Source organism: Solanum verrucosum, unplaced genomic scaffold (genome assembly GCF_900185275.1).
Source record: "Solanum verrucosum unplaced genomic scaffold, falcon-dt-bn FXZP01000228.1, whole genome shotgun sequence".
NCBI lineage: Eukaryota > Viridiplantae > Streptophyta > Magnoliopsida > Solanales > Solanaceae > Solanum > Solanum verrucosum.
In genome coordinates, this window is record NW_026020210.1 from 662,529 (window position 1) to 688,755 (window position 26,227).

General features: G+C 35.9%; 1 protein-coding gene across 1 annotated transcript in view; it reads left to right on the plus strand.

Annotated features, from left to right (window-relative positions):
- LOC125830388 (ATP-dependent Clp protease ATP-binding subunit ClpA homolog CD4B, chloroplastic) overlaps positions 1 to 26,227 on the plus strand; it is a 569,404-nt gene that overhangs the window by 253,212 nt on the left and 289,965 nt on the right. The gene's annotated exons all lie outside the window — the stretch shown is intronic.

The window sequence follows — 26,227 nt, forward strand, 5'->3', positions numbered from 1 at the left end:
CATTGGGAGAGATATGATGACATGGTGACCTCTTGGATTCTAAATTCACTTTCACCTAACTTAAGAGATTGCCTCCAACATGTGAGCAATGCTAGGGAACTTTGAGAGGAGTTAGAGGATCGATATAATCACACCAATGGTTGCAAATTGTACCAACTTCAAAAGGAAACAAATGATCTAGTGCAAGGAACTCTAGATATCACTGGATATTACACAAAAATGAAGAAGTCGTGGGAGAAGATGAACTCAATCGACATTACTTCTCAATGCACTTATGTATGTACTGTGGTGGAATAACAAAGATGCACAAGGCTGAACAAGATAGGAGGCTCTTACACTTCCTAATGGGATTGAATGAGATATACACTGTGAGGGGAAATATACCGATGATGACAATTTTTCCTAGTATGGCACAAGTTTTTTCTATCCTATCCCAAGAGGTGAGGCAAAGAGAAGTGAGGCCCCATGACCAGGTTGCTTTAGAGTTCACATCCCTGAGTGCATCTGCATCACCCCACACCAGTAGAGATTTCAAGACAAACTAAAGTTCATACAGAGGAGGTCCAAATAACTCTGGAAATTCCAATAACAATTACTTCAGAGGTAGTTCTAGTACTGGTAATTCCTATGCACAAAACAAGTATGACTTGTTTTGTGACTATTGCAAAAGATCTGGACACACCAAAGACAGATGTTATAAACTTCATGTCTATACACCAACTCCAGATTTCTCAAAGGAAAGGGTTCAGCCTCGACAACAAATGCTTACACATTTGAAGAAAGAAATAGTCAGGGTGGTGAGGAAAATCTTGAGCTGAGGAGACAAATGCCACTGAATCTATCTAAAGGTCTGTATGAGCAGCTGTTCAACCTCTTGGGGACCCTGCAGGCTGGAACAAAGACAATGACAATTCAGGCATGTTAAGTGGAGCTGTGAACCTGGCAGGTATACTTGTTTGTTATTCTTCAATGACTGAGATAGTTAACTTGTCATGTATTGACTGTTGGGTCGTAGATCATAGACTCAGGAGCATCACACCATATGACCTATGATGAAACTGTCCTAAAAACACTAGACCACTACCATATCCTTTTCTAATCACCTTACTAAATGTATACAAGGTTAAAGTAAATGAAATTGGAGATGTCTGTTTGAATCCAACCTTGGCTTTACATAAAGTGTTATTGTACCTAGTTTCAAATTCAATTTAACATATGTCTAATGTTTAGCATTACAACTCAAAGGAATAGTCAACAGTTGGTAAAGGAACTCTCACATAAATCAGAACTTTCTTGTTATGAGGAAGTAGAATCTTGCCTGGTAATTGGACACGACACAAGAGTTCGCAGCATTGTATGCAAATGATACATGGGAGCTGGTTCCTCTACCAACAAGCAAAAATGCTATTGAATGCAAATAGGTGTACAAAAGCAAACATAAGGCAGATGGAACTGTGGAAAGGTTCAAAGATATATTGGTAGGCAATTGATTCACACAGCAAGCTAGAGTTGATTACACTTCTAACATTATCAATTTTAGATAGAGTACGGTAACCCACAATCCATTTGAAGAGTGAAAAATCTCTTCATAGAGTATTGTAGTTGTACACTCATAGTACCATAGGGATGGGGTGAGTTTGTAACAATCTGTTTTCTACTAAAGACAACGTAATACGTAAGAGGAAAGACGGCTAAGCAACCATGCTACATTGGCACCTCAAACTAAAAGACTAAAAAGGTTTCTAACTCATTTCCTACCCTTCTAATTTAATCCAACTATTATACTATAATTTCAATAACGGCTGGCTTTCAACGGATCCGGCTAACTTATATTAATGATGTGGTCAGTGGGTGGTAGATGTCCTATTTTGAAATAGAGAAATGTACAACAACATTCACTTCGTTTCTCACTATCCCTTCCCATATTATACTTTCCAACAAAAAACAATATAATTTTCGTACTAAATCCCCCAAGGTTCTTGCAACTAATACTATTAGCAGTTCAAACAGTGATAATGCAACCGAGAGTGGCACTGCCGGAGGGCCTGAAGCGAGAATTAATTTACGTATTTTACTTTTCGTTTTAGTCCTTTTAAAATAGATGTCACTTTCTATATTTAGTGACTCTTTCGTTCCAATATCCCATCATAATGGGGAATTGAAGAGTCTAATTTTATTACTTTAATATCATTTTGAATTAAAGTGTGATTTTTTGCTTATCCATGTAGGAGAAATTTTTTTGTCTTTTCATAACTAGTGTTTCTTGTTTTAAAACAAAGAGTCAGTTGCTTAAGGTATTTTTAGATTTGATTTTATAGGATATATAACTATTTTCCTCATAAGACATGAAGCAAATGTGGATGCGGACGACAAGAAGAATGTAGGATGTTTGAACAAATTTTACATCAGCCCAAAACATCTTACACACTTAAGGTGTGTTTGGTATGAATCCAATTTTCTCATGTTTGGTTGGGTTAAATGTTTTGAAAAATGTTTTCTAAATCAACTCATTTTCCTCAAATTTAAAGAAAATGACTTCCCTTCAAAAATCAAGGAAGACATTTTCCAAAACTCTCTTCCAACTTCAAATTGCAATTTTTTTTGTCCCTACCCACAAACCGCCCCCCAAAAAAAATAAAATAAAAATTAAAGCTTGTTTATAAAAAATATTTTTAACTTCAATTTTTTATTTTTTACCCCACCCTCACCCCTACCCCCCAAAAAAAAATAAAAAATTGTTTTAAAAGATATTTCCAATTTCAACTTTTTAATTTCATACCCCACCCACCCCTAACCTCGAACCCCCTCCCCCTCCAAAAAAAAAAAAATTAAGTTTGTTTTTAAAAAGTATTTTCTACTTCAAATTTTTATTTTTCCACCCCTACCCTCGACCCACCCCACCCCCCAAAAAAGATTTAAGTTTGTTTTAAAAAAATATTTTCAACTTCAATTTTATTTTTTCACCCCTACCCTCGATCCCCCACCCCCCAAAAAAAAAATTTAAGTTTGCTTTTAAAAATATTTTCAACTTCAAAAATTTAGTTTTTCACCACTGCCCTCGACCCCCACCCCCAAAAATAATTTAATTTTTTTAAAAAAAAATATTTTCAAATTCAAATTTTTATTTTTTCACCTCCAACCCCCCAAAAAAAAATAATTTAAGTTTGTTGTTCAAAAATATTTTCAACTTTAAATTTTTATTTTTTCACCCTTACCCTCGACCACCCCTCAGCTAGCCCCCCCTACCCCCAAAAAAATTAAGTTTGATTTTAAAAAATATTTTCAATTTCCAAAATTATTTTCTATTCTCTAGTAAACATAAAAGATATTTTCTCAAAAACATTTTTCATTCATAAATCAAACACTATTTTTTCCGGAAAAAAATTTCTACTCACCAACCAAACATGAGAAAATAAGTCAAAAATCTACTTATTTTCCAGGAAAACATTTTCAAAGAAAACATTTTCCTTCATACCATGTTTTGTTGGCTTAAAATGTTTGGAAAATGTTTTCCAAATTAATTCATTTTCCTCAAATTTAAGGAAAATGACTTCCCTTCCAAAATTAAGGAAAACATTTTCCAAAACTGTATTTCATCCTTTAATTTTTTTCTCTTACCTTGCCCATACCTCGTACCCAACCCTCCCTATTAAAAATAATAATTAAAATTTTCAAATATATTTTTCTTCCTACCCCTACCCCTACCCCCCCCACCCCCACTCTCCCAAAAAAAATTGCTTTTAAAAAAATTTCAAATTTAATTTTTAAATTTTTTTTTGCCACTCCCCCCCGGCTCCCGCCACCTCCAGTCCCTCACCATCCCCATCAATTTTTTTATAAAATTTTTTTGAGAAATATTTCAAATTTTAAAAAAATCAATTTTTATGTCACCCCTACAACTTACACCCCCCCACCCCTGCCACCCCCATCTAGATGAAAAATATTTTAAATTTAATTATTTTTACGCCACTCCTACCCTCCCCACCCCACCCACGCCATTCCCGTCGAAAATATTTTTTAAGAAAAAAATATATATTTGGGAGATATTTCAAATTTAAAATATTTTAATTTTTTACGCCACCCCCTCCCCTCCCCCCCCCCCCCACTCAGGCCACCCTCATCAGTTTTTTTAAATAAAAAAATTGTTTTAGGAAAATATTTCAATTTTTTTTTGTCATTTTTACGCCACCTCTAACCCCGCCACCCCCTACCCACAGACCATTTTTGTTAAAAATAAAAATTAGTTATGGGAAATAATTCAAATTTTTATTTTTTATTTTTTATTTTTTATGCCACCCCACCGCGCGGGCACCCCACCCAGGCCACCCCGCCAATTTTTATTTTTTTTGAAAAAAATGCTTTTTAAAAGTAATACTTTAAAATTTTTTATTTTTTATGCCACCTCTACCCCTACCCCACCCCCTTGTTTTTCTTAAAAAGAATGTTTTCGAAATTTTTTTCCTGGACTAGGTCCTGGGTCAGATCTTAGGGTCGGATTTTGAAACGGTCATCGGAGTCTTGTCTTAGTTTGGGTGTCGGGGTCGGATCGTAGATCAATTATGGGGGTTGATTTTCGGATTATAAATTATTTTTCTAAAGAGTATTTTTATAATCTCAAGCAAAAAAAAAAAATTTCTAAAAACTATTTTTCATTCACCAACCAAACATTAAAAAATATTTTCCATAAAATATTTTCTACTCTCCAACCAAACATGTGAAAAAAAGTTTGAAATGCACTTGTTTTCCAAGAAAACATTTTCCTTCATACCAAACACAACCAAAGAGCTTCTATACTCCGTTTAAGCTAGTATTTAGGGATGACAATGGGACAGGGCGGATGTGGGGTGGGGTGGGTTTGAACAGATGCGGGGTGAGGTGGGTTTATATAAATGCGGGGATGGAGCAGGGCAGGGCAGGTCTATATCAAAATACTTAATTTTTTGCGAGTGCGAGCGGGTACCATAATTTCATTTTCGCATTATATTATTAGCCTACAACTGAGGGCTAAACTTTACACATTTAGCATGCAAATAATAAGAATATTAAACATGTTAAGCAAAACTTTCTTTTTTATACCAAAAAATAAGATCTCCCCTTAATATTTCTATTCCATTTTTTTAGATTAAATTAGAAAATTACAATTGACTATCTCAAATTTAAAATCTAAAAGATTCTGTTTCATAATGATCAATGATTACCAGAACGAAAATTGTATTCTTATGAAAATATTAATTATAAATTAAATAACAAACCAAAATTATTTTGAGATGGCTCAAAATAAATGGTGTGGGTTTAGAGATTTATTAGTCAAGTTTATTATAATTAAGTTTTAATCTTTGTAGAATATTAATGTATGATTTCATCTTAACTTCAATAATATAAGAATGTTAGTTTCTTTTTGATATGTGTGAAATGTTCTTAAAAAGTTTATAACTTTTGAGGTACATGTACTAAATTTTTGTTTAATCAAATTTTAATTTTGTAATAGCCGATAATCAGTAAATCATATACTAATTAAAATGAATAAATTTATCTTGAATAATAATATTTTTTTATGTGGGGCGGGTATATGCGGGGAGGGTTGAAATCAAAGTTTATTACTATGTGAGGCGGGTTGAATTTTTGTGGGTTGAAGCTCAACCCGCTCCACAACCACCCGGCCCACACCATTGCCATCCCTACAGTAGTATGGTTTGCACCCATGACCCAACTACTGCTATATATTGTAAATGTTATGTTTTGCTCCTTGTAATGACCCTTTTTGCCATTATGGGTGAGTCAATCGTAAAAGGAATTGGGTGAGATAACTTTTAGGTTAGGGAATTGAAAGTTTCAAGCTAGGCTAGGTTTAGACTAAATCTGAGCATGGTGAAGTATAGGGAAATCCGAGAAACGATTCAGTAAAAAATGTCTAAGCTTGAGCTTGTTTTCCTTTTAGCTAAGACGTGAAGGAGTCCGTAGGACTTTTTGGAAGTGAATTTGGGTGAGTAGAACTTCCGATATTGAACTTGACGTGAATGGGTTGGTCTGAACGTCAAGGTTTAAAGGTATATTGTGAAATTGACAAAAATGTGAGAATTCCCAAGTTTCTATCTCGTAGCAGCTTCTATTACAGGTGGCACACCGCAACAACAACTACCACTATAGCAGAGAAATTTCCACTATAGCAAAAGTCAAGAACGGTCAACCCCACTATAGCCGGCGTCTCCGCTAGATCTGGATTGGGCTGCTATAGAGGGATAAGTCTACGTAAATGTAGGAACTTCTCTAAAAATGTTCATTCTTTCTCAAGAACGTTTCGGGCAAGTGCAGAGGCGATTTGGGTGAATTTCCATAAGTTTTCCTTCAATATTCTTCGTAAAGGTAGGTAGTTTGTTCCCCTAATCTAGTACTTCAATTCATATACCTTAGAATCGATAGTTATTGCCTTAGAGGAGGCTTTGGCTTAACCTAAGATGGAAAATTTTGGTGTCACAAGGATTGTTGGTTGTAGAAATCTTGAGTTTTGTTAAAAAAATATTTATTCATAATTATATTACCGTAATTAACTAGTGTAACCATATATTTGATAGTTCCAAGTGAATTATAAGTGGGAAAGCCTTGAGCTGGGTGGAACGATCATGAGATTGGCCTGGGATGTGGGATTAATATATATTTCGGGGATATTTAGGTTATTTTGGGGTAGATTTTGTGTTTGTGTTATTGTTTTTAGACCTAGATCAAAATAAGGCTCCACAAAAGGGTAAGACCCAAGTCCAATAGAGCATTCAGGCTTTATTCGAGGTAGGTGATGGTTGAATTATTTTCCAAATTACGTTATGTGTGCATCTTAACTGTTTCATTTGATTTGCCTATATATTTGTGTTTTAGGGTATAAGGGAATTAATGTTAAGGACATCTGATTATCAATCTCATGCAATGAACTGTCTTAAATACTTTCATTGTGCTTGTTGTGATGTTTGTGACTTTCAAGTTGCTTGGGTAACAAGGCTGGTACGGAATATATATCGGTTGGATCGATAACTACGCCTGATATATGTTCTATTATGGTTTGCTCAGGTACCACACTTTGTACATGTTTGGTTGTGCTTTTGTGTGTTGGTTCCATAAGTAAACCAAGTATTATTTCTTGTGATGTAATTATACATGTTGGTCTATGAGTAATTGAATTATTGTGTTTAAGTGATAGAATGGTTTTTGTGTAGATCCAAATTGCATGTCAAACACCGTAAATAATGTCTTAGAGATCCTTAGGTGGTCTGGGTTACTTGCAAGGTATGTGGATTCGCATATATGTTTGTTGTTGTAATGTTGAGCATGTCCATATAATTATTAAGTTAGGTTAATGACCGGAAGTCTTGTTTGTGTTCACTAACATGGGTTATACATGTTTGATCATGTTTAACTAAGTTATAGTTATATGTACATATGTCGTATATTTAGAGTTGAATGATGATCCTACTAGTATACTGTTATTTTTGTGTACTTGCACTTACATCTTTTTTTTTGTATAGAGCATATTCTGACAGCAGTTGCGTGACCTTAGTTGTGATACAAACGTTCCCTCCCTGAATGTAACGGTGAGCTGGATCTTCTGGGATTCCATGGATTTATCTACTCTCTTTAATCCATGAAGTGACATTTTTTTTCAAATTTAGGACCAAGTTTGTTTCCTCACACCTTTTTATCACACTACCCAAATAGGCTAAGCATTCTTTGAATGACTCGTTAAATACAGAGAAATCATCTATAAATACTTTAATAGTGGCCTCCACCATGTCGGAGAATATATGCATTATGCATCTTTGAAAAGTCATTGGTGCAACCTAATCATGTCTTTTGGTGGGTGGGAGTTTAATGTTCCACGTATGTCGTAATATTAGCTTATTAATATAGTCTTTGATTTTGGATTTCTTATCATCATTTCTAGTTTATTGTTTTTAGATGACTCCGTCTTGTTGGTATTGTTATGGTTCCTTGCATTTATGCTCCACATTACTTTGCTATTAGTTGTCATATTTTTTTTTAATTATTAGTTTTATTTTCTTGAGCCAAGGGTCTTTCGGAAACAACCAATCTACCTCGAAGAGGTAGTGATAAGGTTTTCATACACTCCATACACTCTATCCTCTCTAGATCCCACTTTGTGGGTCGTTGCATTTGTTGTTGGCTTTTAAGCCTAAATTATGTGTTTCCAATGCATGGTTTAGTTACTATAAAATACATTTGCACATGATTGTTATAATTTAAAGATTTTTATGCGATCATTAATATTTTAGAGATTGTTATACATGACTTACTTACTTTGAAGCACTAGTTTTTACTTTAAATAGTAAATTCCTATATTGCTAATTTAGTAATTGAGTTTGAATAAAATTGGAGCCAACAAAGGAATACACTGAATCTGGAAAAGTATTCTCTAAGGCTAAAGAAATTGAGTAAAATTTATTTTGTATCATACAAGAGAGGAACTCATTTGTTTATGTGCTTTCGATAAAAGAAATAAGGTACTCAATTCCATTACATACTTGGATCGGGTTTAAGAATCAGACCCGATCTCTTGTTTAAATATGCTAATAAAGTCAACTAATATTAGATAAACACATATTACTTCACCATCTCACGGAACAAGCTTGGTGTAAAATGTAAATGTACTAACCTTGTTGGAGATGAAAAAATATTAGAAAATCAAGGAGTGTATGGAAATTTTCTTTGATCCATCACTTTTACATTGTTTACTAGTTCAATAAAAGATTTCATTGATTTACCAATCCAGATAATACAAAGCATTATTAAAGACTAAAGATGAAACACAAAAAAAAAAGACTTAATAACTTAAAAACTCAATAACCTTTTTATTTTTTGGTCTCAAACCTCATATAAATCGATGATTGAAGACTAAAAACAAAAGAATTGACCATTTTAGAAGTCTCAAACACTAGTAAAATCCTCTCCAAGCAAGTTTCAATTTTAAGAACTCCAGTTACCAACTTCATTATAACTATGAGTTCAATGATTTTCCTCCTCTTCTAGCTCAGGAAGAACATTTAAATCAACTTTGAGATGCTTCGGAAAAATAGCACCTCTTGTTTCTTTTAACAAGTCTGGGTAGTGTTAAGAAGAATACTTGTGTAATTTATAGTAGGTGGGTGGGTGTATTTGTCACGAGTATTCTAATGTTTATTTGATGTTTTCATATTATGAGTCTATTATTTTAACATGTATTGTCATGTTTATTTATTATTTTCATGTAATGACTCTATTTATCACGGGGTATTCTTACTCTTATTTCGTGTTTTATATTATGTGAATATATTACGCATGATTCCCAATAAAAGTTGTCTTCTTATTTATTACATTGCAATTGAAAAGTAATAATGTTTAGTTGAATCTAAAGATAAATAAAAAATATTTTTTATTTTTATTTAATATTTTCATATTATGAGTTTTTTTCACGTGTATTATCATGTTTATTTATTGTTTTCATATTATAATTCTATTTGTCAAATATTTTGTCATGTTAATTTAATATTTTTCATATAATGTGAATCTATTACGTGATTACCATCACTGCAACTGCAAAGTAATAATATTGAATTAAATAAAAAGGTAAATGAAAAATAACAATGCTTTAATTTATTTATATATATAATGTTAATTCGAAAATGAAGCCTTGAATCACCGATAAAGTTTTCTCCATGTGATCTATAGGTCAGGAGTTTGAACCTTGGAAGCAGGCATTAATGTTTGCATTAGGATATGTTGGTTACCTGACACCCCTTCGTTGGGCGCTTCTCCGGACCTTGTTAATGTAGGATGCTTTGTGCACTAGACAACCTTTTTATAAATATATAAATATTAATTCTATACCATGAATGTAAATGAAACATGCCAAATAGATAGTTTTATTCTTTATTCACACTTGCATTTTTTCCTAATGTGATTCAGGACAAAAAAACTCAACACCTCCATTTTATTATGTTTTTGGCTGAAATTTTTCATGGACTTCCGTTCAGAACTTAGTAATGGAGCCAGTTGGTCCCAAGGGGTAAACAAACGCATTTTCAAGTTCAAACGATCCCTAGAGCAGGTAAACCCCATTTTTGCCGATTTTTGTGTGCTATAGTCCATGGATTTTTGGTGATCCGGAATTCGGCGTGTTTTTGGCTGAAATTTTTCATGGATGTCCGTTAAGACTTTAGTAATGGATCCAGGTTGTTTCGAGAGGAAAACGGGCGCATTTTCAAATTCAAACGAGCCCCAAAGGCAGGTAAACCCCCATTTTGCCAATTTTCATGTGTTGTCCATGGATTTTTGGTGATCCAAAATTCTGACATGTTTTTGACCGAAAGTTTTCATGGACGTCCGTTAAGACCTTAGTAATGCAACCAGTTGGTCCCGAGGGGCAAACAAGCGCATTTTCAAGTTCAAACGAGCCCAGAGCAGGTAAACCCTTGCCAATTTTTGTGTGCTATAGTCCATGGATTTTTGGTGATCCAAAATTCTGATGTACCGTAAGTTTACAGTACTATTGATACTTTTCACTTAGAGTTTATGTGAGTCTTGGGTTGTTTTATTATTAGAATTGATAGTTTTGATGTAATCTTTGCAGGAAATTGGTTCGTAAGCGATTGAGAGAGATAAGAGCTAAAAAGTGCAGAAGGAGCCATTGACAGAGCAAACTACAGATCGTAGGTCCATTGACGGGCCGTAGGAGGATGATCGTAGGTCCTGGTCAGAAAACTGATTTTCAGTACTCAAACCATAGAGTGACAGGACGGATCGTAGTCCAATCCACGGACGGTAGGTGGAACTATCCTCTGAATGCCCTAAACTATTGCCCAAGTGTTGATCCACAGAGGGAGACCACAAACCGTAGGTTGACCCACGGTCCGTAGGTCGAAGCGTCGATCGAAACCGTGTCTGAGCAATTATTTCCTTCATTTGTTTCCTACTTAGTTTGGGATTTGTTTTCTATAAATATTAGTTGTAATTTCCATTTTTAAGAGTTAGACATTATTTTAAGGTTTTAGTTTTGGTCTTTTGGAATTATTTGGCAAACTTTGAGCAATTCAATTTCTGGAAGTTGGTTTATGCAAATTCACTTTGGATTTCAATTCAAGATTTCGATTTTCATCTATTCTCATCGCAAGTTCATGAATTTTTTTAACCTAATTATGAATTGTGAACTATCAAGCATGAGTAGCTAAATCCACAACTAGGGTTGTGGGAACCATGAACAATTAACAATGTATGAATAATAACTAAGTAATTTTTGAATAGTATTTATGCATGTATTGTTAATCCTTTAGTTTAGAAGACTTTTTAACAGTGGCCAATGTTAGAACTCACCTCGTTCCTACTTGCCTTACCAAGGGGGTAACGAATGAGAAAAGGATTAAATAACAGAGATTTGGTTAAGGATTTGTTGCTATCTAATAGTCTGACTTTAATCAATCGAAGTGAGGGTGAAAACCCAACTAAATTGACACGGTCGCGAGTGAAAGTACCTGCTAAGATTACCAATCACGTAGGGATACATAACTTATCATCCTTGCATGTCAAATACTAGGATATAATTACTATTATTAGGATTACTGCATTAAGAGCTTGTGAGGAACACATATACCCTAGTTTTCATCTTATATTGATAACTCAATTTGTGAATCTTGTTTACTTGTTACTTAATCATTCTAATTAACAATCTGTTACTTATTTACAACAAACCCCCTATTTACTTTTCTCGAAAATAGTTTGACTAAAACGAGATAATTGTGAGTTAAGTTTAACTCTAAACCATATTCCTCGTGGGATCAACCCCAACCTACAAGTTGGGTTCCTTATTTGACAACGGTCACTTATGCTTCTTTAGGGTGGTGTAATTTGAGCGTATCAAATTTTGGCGCCGCTGCCAAGGACTACGACTTTTAGATTAAGTTTAACTACATTATTGAACTTTAGTCAAGTATTTCCTAATTTTACATTTTTCTTTGTTTTTATTTTCTATAGGTTTCAACTCTAGTGTATGACAAGTACACGGAGTTGAGGCGAACCCTTGACCCCCTACGATCCTGAACTAAGAAAGACTTTGAGAAAAATGGCAAATCTAGGGGTACAAAATAATCCAATCAAAGAAGGTCACAAAGATGAAGTTGAATTGCAGTCTCTTGGGGTTGTTAATGTGCCCACTCAGGTTCATGGTGGTAATCTAATCGGAAATGCAGAAAGGGTGTAGAATCTGCCAACACCGAGGTTTCGTGATCACTACAAGGCTGACTATGATGCGGTTGAATCAAATGGGCCTATTTTTCTCCCTCCGCTACCTCCAGGACATACATTTGTGGTGTCCAACAACCTTATACAAATTCTTATGGAAAAAGGTTGTTTGTTGGGTTAGCTTCGGAAGACCCATATGCTCACATGGCTAAATTGTCAAGTGTCTGTAAGAGTTGTGTAGGACGAACGAAGTTGGATATGGATGTTTTAGGTTTGGGAGTACTCCTATTGTCGTTGACCAGTGATGCTGCTGTGTGGTTCTGTGAGCTTTCTTATAATTCGATCTATACATGGGATCAATTGTATAAGGTGTTCGTAGCAAGGTATTTTCTGGTGTCCAAGAAATTAAATCACAAGGATAAATTGAATAATTCCACATCACTACCTGGAGAGTCAATAAGCAGTTCATGGGATAAGTTCACTGGGTTCATAAGGAGTGTTTCAAATCACCACATAGATGATGAGTCATTGAAAGAGTACTTCTATAGAGGACAATATGACAATGGAAGGGTTGTGTTGGATACTTTTGCTAGAGGGTCATATGGTGAGTGCACTTTTGAGGAGATCGCTAAAAAACTTGAGAAGATTTCCCAAAATAATAAGGCATGGAGCACTAGAAAGGAAAATACTGGTAGAAGCACATTCGCGGTCCAAACTGCACCCAATCAATCCAGTGATGATATTCGTGAAGAGATGGCACAAATGAGGAAAAAAATTGGTTTGGTGTTAAATTATGTGAGTGGAAGCGCAGAAAAAGTGAATGCGGTAAACTATCTGACTAGAACTCCACTACCGCCAGTTGAGGAATGTTACTATGAAGAGGATACAAATTTGGTGAATGATCAGACGGGGGGTTTCCGAACCAACGCCCAAGGTTCTAATTCGGATAATTGGTGCCAAGGTCAGGGAAACCAAGGTCGAAACTATGGCAACTACAACTAAGAGGGAAACTATGTCCGGGATGGGAACTACAATCGCGATAACAATTACAACTGAAACAACTATGGCAACATGAATGAGAGAGTTCCAAATTGACCTGTTCACCGACTCCATGTTGGCTGACTCGAGAAAGAAAATGAATTTAGGCCTTTGTGGCCCATTTCAAATGTTGGAAGTGGAATTGTAGACGTTTGCTATTGGGTTCACACCGTTACGTTACTGCCTTGGAGTGTCATTTTTGTGGTTAACGTTGGCTGCTGCTTTGTTGTTGAAGGAGAAATTGGGCTAGGCCGAGTTATTGGAGAATGGGCTGCTGAAGTTGCTGAATTGGGTCGACAATAATGGGCTGAGCTGGTTTAGAATTGGAATTGAGGGATTTATGTTCAAATGTTTTGGTGGGTTATTGATTTTGTGCCAAATTTGGTCTGAAAATTGATCCAAGAAGGTAAGGTGAGGAAATGGCTGGGATTGCTATTAAGAAGAGGGCCAAGAGATTTGCAATTTTAGCCAACTTAAGCTAAAACTTAGCCAAATTGAATTAAATTGGTTAAAACGATCGAAATCTAAATACGACGAACTTATATAAATTAATTAATGGGCTTCTTAATGTTAACGAGATAAAACAATTATATTAAGTATAAACCAATTAACTCAAAATACAGCCTATAATTAAGCTAAACTAATTAACAAAATAGTTAATTAAAAACGAAATCTTTTTGAGATGATTTTCGAATATTTATTATGTACATATTATGTAAAGCATATATATTATTTTAAGAATTTAAAAGTGACAAAATTACATAAATAACTTGAAACTATTTTTGAAATTTTACAAAAATGAATTATTTCAAAAAGTTTGGAATTGAAGAAGGTCAATGATTAATTTGTATAGTGGAGGGCCAAAATTGGGTGTCAACATATAGAATTATTTTTTAACACAAACAAATAGGTATAGTTATCAATTTTTTCATTAGTATTGAGTGTGCAATTTTTTTGAGCTTTTAAAATGACTGATACTAAGATTAGAGTGATTTTACATTGGAGTGGAGAGAGTTTTCATGAAGTTGGATATGTGAGATATAGTATTCCACCTATGGTCACTCAATTATTTTCATAATCTCTTAGATATGACTGTTTGCACAGTATTTTTAGGAAAAAAATGAATATTCAAAATTCGGAAGGCGTAGTAATTATCTCTAGTCGCTCTTGTATATGAAATGACGATTCTTTATCTTCGTTTCTTCGTAGTTTTGAAACTTTTTCTAACCGTATTGATATAGAGACGCTTGAGATGTATGCATTAGTTTAACGATCCCCTTTCATTCATGAACCCACTAATGGCGAATTTGATCTTCGTGATACTCCATTTAGTTCAAATTTAAATATTGATTTTTCCAGTGGTCCAGTCGAACAAGAAGTGATAGTAGCAATTGACGGTGTAAATCAAACACATCAAAGTTCAATCTTTTTTGTGAATATTATCGGCGATTTATGTGGGGAGTTATTAAAAAGAATTTGTGGGCGAACTACCTTTAACGTTTGTGTAATATTATTTTGGATGGATTTGGAGTAAAGGGATGACAATGTTAAAATATGGTAGTTATAATTCGCCCATAAATGGGCGACCTGTCCATTTTGGTGAGTGTTTTTAGAGAGTATCTCTTTTGGTGTTTAGGGTTCAAAAAGTTTTTGTTTTGATGTCGAATTCGACATCTCATGCGAAATTCCAAAATTTTGAAAATTTGGTGCAAAAATTTAAAAATTTGAGCATGCACTGAATTTGGCTTATTTTGAAATTGACTTGGGTGACGTCAGCCGCCATTGCGGTACCGTCATAGCATCTGCCCAGCCGCTATAGTGGGATGATGAAAAATCAGACCCTAATTAATGCAACTTTCTTTATTTTTCTCCCACTTTCAAAAGGACAAAATAGAAGAGGGTTGCTCCAAGAACCCTCCAATGACACCCAGGGCAATGAAGCAATGGATGGGGAAAGATTACAATACTAGGGAGGTGAAAACCAAGGAATTCTGGTGCTCATTCATCACGACTATCTCTCATGAGTCAGAAGCTTATAGTTGAGGTTCATCAGCTGATGCTTGGAGCCAAGGTATGTTAGGATAATTTAATCGAATAGTTTAAACTTGTTTCCAATTGCATGATATTTTGTAGATTGATGGAAGGTCACATGCCTAGGTCTTCGAGTATGGTGTCTGGATTGTTAAATATTGTTGCTTATTGCTGTTAAGACTGAGGAAAAGATATGATTAAAGGTCGTTCTCTAGTTCTTGATTGGTAACCTTGAGTTTTCTTGTTGATCTGGTTTGATGATAATTGTAAGGTTAAGCGTTATGAAATTTTTGTGTTATAGCCATTTCTGGGACTTGTGTTAATCAAAGGGAACTGAAAAAATGTCAAAGAGAATTAATTCATAAGACCATGGAGGCATTTCACGGGGAATGAGTGCGTGCTCGTAATGGGATTTGGTTTTGGGCTATTTATATGTGGGTGATCATTGAATGTTTTCCAATTTATGTATCTATGCATGTCTACTACTTTATAGTATCACTTGTGTAATGCATGTTGGGGAAAACATATATAAGGAACATATAAAATGACATTATGTTGGTAATCTCATCCAATGAACCTGTTTATTTTATTTATGGTTTCAAGTGTTATTATTCATTGTGATTATGGTGGTGCATGCTTGTATGTGATTGCTGGTTGACTCGACTACTACACCAATACATGAATACTAATGTTTGGATTGGATACCATGCCTATTATGAATATTAATTTTGATCGGCTCTGGTACCACGCTGGTACACTAATAATTTGTGTGTGAGTTCCTTGAGAGAACTGGGAATGTGAATCAATGGTTCCATAAGTGAACCAGATTTACCTTTTTTTAATGTGATATATGTATGTTAGATCCTTGAGTAGTCTGGATTACTTGAAAGGTGAGTTGAACTCAGGTAGGACTTGTATGAGATCATGTGAGACATGTTTCGTATATATGTTAACTTAGGATAAGGATTGAGAGTCCAAACCAGTATTTTAAAAGGCAGGGGCGTGGGGCGAGACGTTTTATACCGTACATGGCGAGGCATAAGCCCCGAGACACGGGGCGTAAGTCCCATGGATCTACGGGGCATAGTCTCATGTATATTCAATTTTATAGTTTTATTACTAATAAAAAAAGCAAAAGTAAACATTTCAATGATTTTACAAATATTTTTTTAATAAATAAACCTATAGTATATAGAAATTATATTATGATTTTTATTTGAGATAAGTATTAATAATCAATAATGAAGAAAAAAATATTATAATTACTATTTGAGAAATATCATTACACCAATAATAAAAAATATGATTTAAAGTAAAAAATGTTCAAACTAAATAAATTTAAAACGCTTGGACCTACATTTTTACGCCTAGGACTTACGTTTTTATGTTGGAAGCTTACACCTCAAATTTAAGAACTTACGCCTTATGGATCTACGTCTTTAACTTACGCCCCAGAGCATTTTTAGTATGCCCCGCCCCGAGACTCGCCCTAAGACTCGCCCCAAAAACAATTTTGAAAACTCTGGTCCAGACTATGTATTACTTGTGATTATAATTGTGCGTTATCTGTTTTGTTAATTTGTGGTTACTAGATCAAGTAGATGACCATGGTATGATGCATGATTTTAGTGTTGAGACTGCTATGGTTGTTAAGTACTTAGAACATATCTGATATTGGAGATTTGAGTCAAGAAGGGTGAGTTAATATAAGGTGCTAATTTAACATATTGATCTGTTAGGGCCAGGGTGTAGGCATGTGAACTTGATGAAGAGTAGTAGGTTGGGTAATAATACTAGTGGTGGTCTTGTTTCAGGAAATCTTACAGTGATAGAAGGGTTAGATTATGATCTGATTATGATGGTATACATGTAGGCTTGGGAAGCCTTATGATGGCATAACATGTAGGCTTGGGAAGCATTAAAATGGTAAAAGGGTCGAATATTTAAAGATAGAGTTGGCAACAAAAGCGAAGGTAAGAAGTTGGGATCAAAATGTACTAGTTTATGGGCATTATGTTGGGGATAATAATAACATGTGGATAGCGACTTGGGGTGGTGTAACTTTCGTATTGCATGTTTCCTTCTGAATGTGTACTTTATATTATGTGGCAGATTCATTTCGACTGATAATGCTTACTAGTACGTGTGTTTGTACTGATACTACTCTTTCTATGCCACTTGTCATAGGCTGGTTGCATGAATTCAGTGATGTTTCGTAGGTGAATGCGATGGTGATCTTTGATAATTTCTACTCCTCTTTCCTTATGGTGGGAGCTATGTCCTATTTCCTTTGTTCATTGTATCATCTTAGTAGCTCTTGTGCCTATTTAGACTAGTTTCTTTGGCTATGCTAGGTGCCTCTTTTCAAATAACATTGGTTTTAAGTTAAGTGCTTTTAATATATGGATAGGGTATTAGATTTCAATTTGATTTTTTTTTCGCTTGTCTTAAGTGGTTTGGTGGTTGAGGGTTCTTCTATCTAGTTATTACAACAAGTGTCGTGCATAGCCCGATGGGTTAGGTTATGCCAACTTAGTATCAGAGTCCAGGTTACTTGTCTCCTAGTACAAGATCAAATGTCGAATAGAGTCTTAAGGATTGGTGTGTTGACGTCCATATTTAATTTTTATGGGGCTATGAAGCATTCTAGGAATCTGTCTCACTTCTTCACTCTTTTCGTGCGGTCTGTAGCTTGTTGCATGTGTTGAGTCCATTTGATATCTCTGGATTTCAATTGGTATCTCGACGAAGTAATATGGATGCTTTTGTTGTGGCTAAAGGGACCCAATCAAGGAAAGATTGAAACCAGGAAAGTTTCAATTGGTATCTGGCCTTAAGGGCCATGTGAATGCATGAATGTTCAAACTAGTGGTCATCCATGATGTGAATATTATATCAAACTTTATTAAATTTGGGATGAATGCTTAATCATTGTTATTATGTGCATTGCTACTTGAATAACTATCTATGTGTGAAATGCATTGCTTGAAACTTGTGAGTTGAATTAATATTATGTGGTTGTGTCATTGGTTGGAAGAGTTTTGTTAGAATGGCATAGGTTTATCATTGGTAAGAATGGTAAGAAAAAAAGATTGATTATGATGGTGAGGAAACTCCGATTTCGAAACAGTTGGTATGGTTGGGAACCATGACAAGGGTTACTCTTGTATGATAGTGGGTATGTGATGATATGAGTTGTATTCCAATATTATTTGATATTCATTCAATGATAATGTGATGTAAGTACCTAATTTTGTATTGTCGGGTATGATTCTAGAGTCTAAAATGTGCCTATGGTTTGAATGACTGTGACACAGGTATCTAGAAACGGTCTTGAGATTGCATTGTTAATAGTGACGTGTTTAAAAAGTTGGTACATTTATGGGAGTGGGGAAACATTGCTCAATTTCAAAATTATTTGATTCTTCTTCTCCTTCTCCTATAGGCATAAATGCAGTTTCATCTACCTCTTAATTATCAGGCTTTTCTAATCCTGATCCCCATCCCCGTGCAACCATTATGAAATATTCCTCATTCTCTTTTTTCTTTGTCTGCTTCCACTTAATTTTCCATAGTGGATATTCCTTGATCATGTGATCAATCTTATCACACTTGTAGCAGGCGGCTTGGAATTTGTCATTGAACCATTTCTTATGACATATTCCTTTCTTGTCATTTTCTTTCTTGAAATGCCACTTGTTCTTCATCAAGATCAGACTCTTCATCATTAGATGTTTTTGTGCTAATGTTTTACTTAGTTACTTCCTTCTTTATGAAATTATACATATTCATTTCATAAGCTCTCAAAATCCCCCCCACCTCCCCCAATTCATCTAGTGTCACGATGGATGTGTCCTTGACTTCTCTTATTGCTGTGACTTTCACAATTTTTATAGGAATTGTTGGATCTTATAGTGATTCGATCCCACAACACGTAATTCTCAACCTGAATGAAGTTTTCCATTTGAGCTTTCCACCAGAAGAAATGAAATCCATTGAAACGAGGAACCATTTTTGTTGGTTGTCCTTCATTGTGCCCAATTGGTGGTGAAGAATTCATCATGATATTATTTTAGGTGTAAGTCTTTACAACCCACTCTGATACCAATTGATATTCTACACGATTCCGAGCTAATTAATTAACTTAACCCTTTGCCTATTTCTGAAATAGAATGCCTAACATGTTTCAATAAAGTAGCAAAAGCAGTAAGTAAAGCATAAATTATTTTTACTTGGAAATACCTGACTCACAAAATAGAAGTCATTACTTGTGTAACATCCCGCAACTAGAAAGAGCTAGAATTAGAAAGAGTCATTTTTGGAAAGAATGAAAAATCTGGAAATTTGACAAAATTAAGGTAAGTATGAGTTTTGGATCAACTTCAAACAACCATAACTCCTAGCTTAGGATGAGTTAGGTGTGCTACAAGATAGTGTAGGAAATATCTTTGAATTATCTTTCCAACACCGCTAAGTTTGCTCAGTTTCGAGTTCGTATGAGTGAGATATGTCCATTTAAAGTTGGGTTGTCTATATAAGGAAAGTCAAAACCGGATTTTTGAAGGGCATTATGGTCTTTTCACCACCCAATTAATTAATTTCGTTTTTGGTAATTAAGTTGGGGTCTAAACTGATTGGATTCAATTTACTCTTTTGAAAACTAAGTTAGGGTTTTGAGAGAAGAGAAAAGAAGAGGAGAAAGAAGCAAGAAATCATCAAGTTCTTGAAGCTGGGATCGTGGATTCGTCAAGGGGTGATCCCTACGATGTATGTGAGATCATAGCATTGGGTTAGTTCACCCACGCACCAATCATGATTCAATTAAGTGACTTTATGTTGTTTTGAAAGCAAATATTATGAGCTCTTGATGAAATTCGTTTAGGTTCTTGTTGGTTCTTGTTGTTGAAGTTTCTTGAGTTTGATTCATGAAATAAGGTGTTGTTTTGAGTAGAATCTTCCGTATATTGATGATATAGTCGATTCTAAGTGTTTGGGGGAAAGAACCAATTAAATTAGAGAGTTTAGAATCAAAAAATGAGCAAGAAAATTCGAGGATTTTCTGGTGAGGAGGTCGGGGCGCCGCGCCTCTCAGAGTGCCCCAAATAGGCCCTCTGAAGTTTTGGTTCTAAGGCGCCACGCCAGCCAGAGCGGCCCAACCTAGGCTCTGAAATTTGCCATTTGGCTCCCCACGCCTCTCAGAGCGCCAGGGACGCCAGTTCCTCCACCTTTTCCCACTTTTTTCTGTACTGGTTCCCTAGCAACGTACCTAAGTTTTCTAGTTGATTTCTACACTCTAATGTACGTCTAAACATCATGATATCATCCATAAACATGAGATCATGAGCCTTGAATCTATACTTCAATTCAAGGAAATTAAGAGTCAAGTCAAGAGGAGTTAAGAGTCAAGTCAAGAGAAGTTCATAGAGTTTTCCAAAAGTCTTTTACAAACGTTTTAACTTTGTTTTAAGACTTGAGTTTTGAGTTGAGTAAAGATTGAAGTTAATTTCTTCAAAAGAGTATATGGGGACTATGTATTCCCAAAGAGTTAAAATGTTCTCTCATTTAAACAAGAAAGGAAACTGAGATTTCCAAAGAGCCTTTTAGCTAGTTTTCAGTAAAGAGTAAATGCTTTCACAAGTAAGCAAGAGAGGAAACTTTGATTTCCAAGATAGCATTTGAGCTATGTTTTTGAGAAATTATCTCAAGTCATAGAAAGAAGTATGTTTTTAAACACAAGAGCTAGTATCATATTTTGAGAGTAGTATTGAGCACCGATATGAGGGGGAGTTTAGACAACTCCCAGCTATCATGGGTAGAAAATGGTCATACTTTTTAGATGATTCCTTAGTGCTTTTTAGCATAGACTAGTTGATCCACTTAGTAGCCAGGTTCTATACCCTCAACAAGGTATATGATGGTCCTCGAAGCGTGAGGCAAAATGTTGTATCATCATAATAGCTCTTAAGTGATGGTTGTCGGTTAGAGAAACTCCCATAGCAGTATTTTGTATTTTTATATACATTTCAGAGTTATATTGTATCTTTGTATACACACAGAGTATTATTGTATTTCTAGATACACAGAGTTGATATCCATGATTTAAAAGCTTTTCTTTATATTTCATTTATGTTATTGCTTTATATTGAAATGAGTTCAGTTCAGTTCAGTCGAGTTGAGTTAAGACCAGGTTTGTTCTTTCAGTTCCTTTCAAGCTTATGTCTTGTTTAGTATTTCCTCGCATACTCGTTCATTTAATGTACTGATGCCATTTGTCCTGCATCATTTAATGAAGCAGATACAGGTCACTAGGATCAACATCCAGCGCATCGTTGATTCTAGTTGAGCTCCAGAGTTTGTTGGTGAGCCTCCTTGCTTCCGGAGGATCCCTTTTATTGCTTTTAGTATTTTAGTTCATTAGTATGTGGTGGGTCTTGTCCCGACATCTATCTCACTTATTAGAGGCTTCATAGATAGTCAGTCACTTAGTTCATGTGTCACTATTTTTATTATTGGCTTATGTTTTGAGACTTGAGTTTCCATCTTGGCTAGTTTGAATGTTTCTTTTAAGAAATTCTAAGTTATTTCATAAGTTCTTGTTGAGACTATTTCTTGTGTTTAAGTCTTCCGTTGTGTAAGCAAGCCAGGACAAGGGTTCGCTTGGGGCCAACAATGGTTCTCGAGTGCCTTTCCCGCCCAGGGTGTAGGCTCGGGGTGTGACGAACTTGGTATCAAAGTCAAGAGTTTAAGAGTCATAGGGAGTCTATGAAGCCGTGTCTGTAGAGTCCTAGTTATCGCTGTGAAGCATGCCAAATCTATAATTAGGAGGTTGCAACACTTAGGAATTTATCTCTCTTCTTTCATACTCATTTCATGTGTTAGAGTTTGATCTTTAAAAAGTTTTTTCTAACTTGTGGTTGCGCGTGTTTTTCAGATCATGCCTCCACGAAGAGCTGTCAGAGGTCGTCCAGCTAGAAGTAATGTTGAACCACAGGAACAAGGGGTACCTAATGCACCAGTAGTGCAACCCCAAGGAGAGGGCACCAATGCTAAGTTCCGTAAGGCTATCTGGATGTTGAGCCAAGTTATGATAAATCAAGCTGGTCAACAGAGAGGGAATCGATAGGAAGTGGCTGGTACTTTGAGGATTCGCGAGTTCTTAAGGATGAATCCTCCAAGCTTCACTGGTTCAAGTGTTACTGAGGACCCAAAAAACTTTGTTGAAGAGCTTCATAAGGTTTTTGAGATCATGCATGTTGCTGATACTGAGAGGGTGAAACTAGTTGCATACCAAATGAAGGGTGTTGCTAGGATATGGTTCGACCAATGGAAGAAGAACCGAGCTGAGGGAGCACCACCTGCGAGTTTGGCTTGTTTTGTGGAGGCTTTCTTGGGGTGTTTCTCCCCCGGGAACTGAGAGAGTCTAAGGTACGAGAGTTCTTCACTCTTAAGTAGGATTCTTTGAGTGTTCACTATTACAGTTTGAAGTTCATACAACTTTCCTGCTATGCTCTAAAGATGGTAGCTGACATGAGGAGCAGGATGAGTTTATTCATTGCTGGGTTGTCTCGCCTATCAAGTAAGGAAGACAAGACAGCTATGCTGATAGGGGGTATGGACATAGCAAGGCTAATGATCCATGTGCAACAAGTTGAGGAGGATAAGCTGAGGGATAGAGAAGCATTTAAGAATTAGAGGGCTAAGACATTAGGGAATGAGTCTGGGCAATATAATAGAAATGTGAACCGGTCTTCCTTCCAATAGAAACAAAATGGACCTTCTCCATCATCTGCTAGTGCACCTACACCAAATAACAAATGTGAGTACAATAGTCAAAATTTTAGAGCTAAACCTACCTATTCTCAAGGTAGTATGGCACAAGGGGGTAGTAAGCCTTCTGCATGTGCTAAGTGTGGTAGAAACCAATTAGGTACGTGTCGTGAGGGCTCCACTGGTTGCTTCAAGTGTGGCCAGAATGGTCATTTTATGAGAAAGTGTCCAAAGAACAAGCAGGGTAACAATAATGGGGGTAATAGAGCCCAGTCTTCTTCAGCTGCTCCACTAGACAGGGCTGCATCTAGAGGAACTACTTCAGGGGCAGGTGGAGGAGACAATCGTCTTTATGCTATCACTAGTCGCCAAAAGCAAGAGGATTCTCCAGATGTTGTCACTGGTATGATCCAAGTCTTTAACTTTGATGTTTATGCTTTGCTAGATCCAGGCGCGAGTTTATCCTTTGTAACTCCATATATTGCGAAGAATTTTGATATTCTTCCTGAAAAACTTAGTGAGCCCTTCAATGTTTCTACACCTGTTAGTGAGTCTATTCTAGCAGAGAGAGTCTATCATGATTGTACTATTTCTGTCAATCACAAGAGCACTATGGTTGAATTAGTTGAGTTAGACATGGTAGATTTTGATGTCATTTTAGGAATGGACTGGCTTATGCCTATTATGCCTCAGTTGATTGTAGAACTCGAGTTGTCAACTTTCAATTTCCAAATGAGCCAGTCTAAGAGTGGAAAAGTAGTTCAGCAGTGCCTAAGGGTCGTTTTATTTTGTACCTTAAGGCAATAAAGTTAGTCTCCAAGGGGTGTGTCTATCACTTAGTTGAGTTAATGACTCTAGTGTTAAGATACCTCATATTCAGTTAGTTCCAGTAGTAAAAAGGTTTCCATAAGTCTTTCCAAATGATCTTCCCGGAGTCCCTCCTGAGAGAGAAATATACTTCGGTATAGATATTCTTCATGATACTCGTCCTACATCTATTCTGCCATATAGAAAGGCACTAGCAGAGTTAAAAGAGTTGAATGAGCAGTTGAAATATCTCCTAGAGAAGGGTTTTATTCGACCAAGTGTCTCACCTTGGGGTGCTCCGATCTTGTTTGTGAGGTCGCAGGCAGCACGATTCTATTTGGGTGATTGTTGATAGAATGACAAAATCAGCTCACTTTTTACCGATAAAGACTACCCATTCCGCTAAGGACTATTCCAAGTTGTATCTGCAAGAAGTAGTTAGACTTCATGGAGTTATTTCCGACAGAGGTGCGCATTTTACTGCACAATTTTAGAAGTCATTCCAAAAAGGCTTGGGTTCAAAGGTGAACTTAAGTACTGCCTTTCATCCTCAGACAAATGGGCAAGCAGAGCGCACTATTTAGACTTTAGAAGATTTGTTGAGGGCCTGTGTGATCGATTTCAAGGGTAATTGGGATGATCACCTACCTCTCATCGAGTTCTCTTACAACAATAGTTACCACTCTAGCATCCAGATGGCTCATTATGAAGCTCTTTATGGGAGAAGATGTAAATATCCTATTGGATAGTTCGAAGTTGGTGAAGCTGGGTTGATAGGACCAGACTTAGTTCATCAAGCTATGGAGAATGTGAAAGTTATTCAAGAGAGGTTGAAAACAGCGCAGAGTCGTCATAAATCCTACACTGATGTTAGGAGGAGAGAGTTAGAGTTTGAATTAAATGTTTGGGTCTACTTGAAGGTTTCACCCATGAAAGGTGTTATGAGATTTGGTAAGAAGGGGAAGCTTAATCCCCGGTATATTGGTCCTTACAGAATATCCAAGAGGATTGACAATGTAGCTTATGAGTTGGAGCTACCTCAAGAGTTAGAAGCGGTTCATCCGATATTTCACATCTCCATGTTGAAGACGTGCATGAGAGATCCTTCATTGATGATACCAACCGAAGATATTGGAATCAAGGATAGCTTATCTTATGAGGAGATTCCTGTTCAAATTCTAGATCGCCAAGTTTGCAAGTTTAGAACAAATGATGTAGCATCAGTCAAAGTTCTATGGAGAAATCAGTTTGTTAAAGAAGCCACTTGGGAAGCTGAGAAGGATATGAAGAAGTGGTACCCATATCTCTTGGAATCCGGAGAAGTTCCAAACTAAGATACTAATCCTTTTCTTGGTATTTATTTATAAGTTGACATGTTGTAATTGCATTGTTATTGTTGGGTGTTTGAACTGTATGTTAGATGTTATTCCCTTAGCCTGCTAAGATTAATCTCATTCGAGGACGAATGTTCCCAATAAGGAGATATTGTAACATCCCGCAACTAGAAAGAGCTAGAATTAGAAAGAGTCATTTTTGGAAAGAATGAAAAATCTGAAAATTTGACAAAATTAAGTTAAGTAAGAGTTTTGGGTCAACTTCAAACGACCATAACTTCTAGATCAGGATGATTTAGGTATGCAAAAAGATACCGTAGGAAATATCTTTGAATTATCTTTCCAATGCCGTCGAGTTTGCTCAATTTTGAGTTTGATGAGTGAGATATGTCCATTTGAAGTTGGGTTGTCTATATAAGGAAAATCAAAACCAGATTTTGAAGGGCATTATGGTCTTTTCACCACCCAATTAATTAATTTCATTTTTGATAATTAAGTTGGGGTCTAAACTGATTGGATTCAGTTTACGCTTTTGAAAACTAAGTTAGGGTTTTGAGAGAAGAGAAAAAAAGAGGAGAAAAGACTAGAAGAAGCAAGAAATCGTCAAGTTCTTGAAGCTAAGATCATGGATTTCATCAAGGGGTGATCCCTATGAGGTATGTGAGATCACATAGTACTGTGTTAGTTCACCACATGTCAATCATGATTCAATTCAGCGAAATTGTGTTGTTTTGAAAACAAATATTATGAGTTCTTGATGAAATTTGTTTAAGTTCTTGTGGGCTCTTTTTGTTAAAGTTTCTTGAGTTTGATTCATGAAATAAGGTGTGGTTTTTAGTAGAATCTTACGTATATTGATGATATAGTCGATTGTAAGTGTTTGGGGAAAGAGCCAATTGAAATTAGAGGGTTTAGAGTTGAAAAACGAGCAAGAAAATTTGGGGATTTTCTGGGGAGGGGGTTGGGGCACCACTCCTCTTAGAGCGCCCTAAACAATGCCTCTGAAGTTTGGGCTTTATTGCGCCGCACCAGTC